The sequence below is a fragment of the Macrobrachium rosenbergii genome, chromosome 47 (assembly GCF_040412425.1).
Source record: "Macrobrachium rosenbergii isolate ZJJX-2024 chromosome 47, ASM4041242v1, whole genome shotgun sequence".
In the NCBI taxonomy this organism is placed as follows: Eukaryota; Metazoa; Arthropoda; class Malacostraca; order Decapoda; family Palaemonidae; genus Macrobrachium; species Macrobrachium rosenbergii.
In genome coordinates this window covers 21,995,624-21,998,123 of record NC_089787.1, presented here as the reverse complement: position 1 = coordinate 21,998,123, position 2,500 = coordinate 21,995,624, and the positions used below count along the sequence as shown (strand labels likewise).

At 37.4% G+C, this 2,500-nt stretch overlaps 1 protein-coding gene across 1 annotated transcript in view; it reads right to left on the bottom strand.

Annotated features, from left to right (window-relative positions):
* Positions 1–72, bottom strand: part of LOC136830951 (uncharacterized) — a 2,329-nt gene extending 2,257 nt beyond the window's left edge. Inside the window, exon 1 of the mRNA XM_067090908.1 lies at positions 1–72. This exon is cut by the window's left edge and continues 612 nt beyond it. The gene's annotated coding sequence lies outside the window, so the exon portion shown is untranslated.
* Positions 73–2,500: the final 2,428 nt, after the last annotated feature.

Below are 2,500 nucleotides of genomic sequence, written 5' to 3'. Positions count from 1 at the left end.
GGACGGGTGACTTGAGTGACACTGCCCGAGGAGTCAGTGAGTGAGTGAGTTATGTATCAGCGGGGCTCTCTCTCTCTCTCTCTCCCACCGGATGCCTTTGAAACAACCAGAGTCTATTTTAACGTATCAGTGATAATACGCAGAGATAAGCCCATCCCACTTTATCTCTAGGCATGCGCCAGTCGACTGAGAGCTAACTGGCTTGATTGGCTGATTGAGAATTGACTGATTGGACTGGGCGATTGACTGGACGGTCGACTGATCGATGAAGGGTTGTGTGCCGTCACTCTGTAGCCTTGTGATCATATGTTACCTTCCGTCTTAAAGTGTCATTAATCAAGGGACTAGTCACGGGATTAATCAAGGGATTATTCACGGGATTAATCCGGGGATTAGTCAAGGAAACAGTCAAGCAATTAGTAACAGGATTAATCAAGGGATTAATGAATTAATTATTCCAGGGATTAATCTGATGATTAGTCAAGGGATTAATCAAGGGATTTGCCACAGGATTATTCATGGGATTAATCAAGACTAGTCAAGTGATTACTCAAGGCATTAATCCGGGGATTAATCAAATTATTAGCAAATATTAATCAAAGGATTAGTATATGGATGAATCAAGGGGCTAGTCAATGGGTTAATATCCGGGGATTAATCAAATGAAGAGCAAATATTAATCAAAGTATTAGTATATGGATTAATCAAGGGATTAGTCAATGGATTAATCAAGGCACTAGTCGAGAAAATAATGAAGGGATTCGTCAACGGATAGATTAATCACGGGATTAATAGATGGATTATTCAAGATATTATTCCAGGGATAAGTCAAGGAAATAATCAAGGGACTATTCACGGGATTAATCCAGGGATTAATAACTGGATTAGTCACGGGATTAATCAAGGAATTAGTCACGGATTAATCAAGGGATTAGTCATGGGAGGTTAATATAGGGATTACTCCATAGACCAATCAAGGAATTAGTCAGAGGATTAATCAATGGATTATAATCGAGGGATTAATTAAAGGATTAATCTACGGATTACTTGACTGATTTGACAGACTGGTTGATTAATTGACTTGGTTGCAAGACACTGCCACCGATTGATTAAAAATTCTTTGGCGTCACAAATTCCAAGGTCACTGACGCTAGTTACGATCCACCTCAGTCGAAACATGAGATGACGTTATTGAATGACGTACAATAAATAATAATAATAATAATAATAATAATAATAATAATAATAATAATAATAGTTTATCGGATCTATTTTTCCAGGACAGTAGATCTGAAGGACACAACCAACCATTATTATTTTTAAACTAAGACACAGTTACCTTTCGTAGGCTAAAGTCAACTCATATTACAATCATCATTTTCAGAACCATCACATAACCTACGCCTTGCCTAAAGAACGGTGCTCAATAACAGAGAAACTAAGGTCAAAGATAATTCAAAGTGATTTTCCAGCCACGTCTCGTTCAGGTCGGCAAACGACTTCGAAAGAAATCAGGGATTTTCAATTACCCTTTTTCTTTACGTAGTATTCATCTTACGGAAATGAAACATGACTAAATAGGTGTGATGTGAAGGTGAGTCAAAGTAGACGTCTGGAGACGCACCAAGATGGCGAAGCATTTCCTGTTTTGCTTTAGGGAATCTTCTGAATTCTATATTGATTGACGCTTCGTTGAGATCTTATCGGGAGCCTTGTCTTATCACCTGTTTTTTTTGGGGTGTGCTGGGTTGTGGGGGATTTGCCCCTCTCATTGGGCAGGGGGTTAGGGGGGATTTGCCCTTTCACAGGGGAGGGGGTTTAGGAGGGGATTAGCCCTCTCACAGGGGAGGGGGTTAGGAAGGGATTTGCCCCTCTCACAGGGGACTTGGGTTGGGGGGTGGGGTGGAATTTGCACCTCTCACAGGGGCATACTTCATAAGAATCTAAATCCATTACCTGTCCGTCGAGGAAAACAGATGTCTTCGAAATATAGCGCTGTAATTTCTACCCTTTTGGTGTTATTATGGGTTCCTTTTATTAGATGGAATTCTGTTTTAAGAGGTAATATTTTACTGTCATATATATATATATATATATATATATATATATATATATATATATATATATATATATGTATGTATATATATATATATATATATATATATATATATATATATATATATATATATATATATATATATATATATATATATATATATGGAAAGTCCAATCACGGCAGAGAATAATGCATCATCTTTATTAAGCTACTAAGCCACATCAGCAAAACTCAAATCATACATTAAATCATCAAAAAATTAACTCTACCAAGAAATCATAATTATTCCCAAACTTCTAGACTTTGATGTCCTTTAACTTCTCGGCCCAGGAGGGAACTTCTTTGTTCCTCTAAACGTCCAGGTGAAACAATTTATTGATTCGTCTCAAGTTGTTGAATTTCAGGTGATGTCTTACTGGTGATTCATCAATGTCTGTCAAAGAG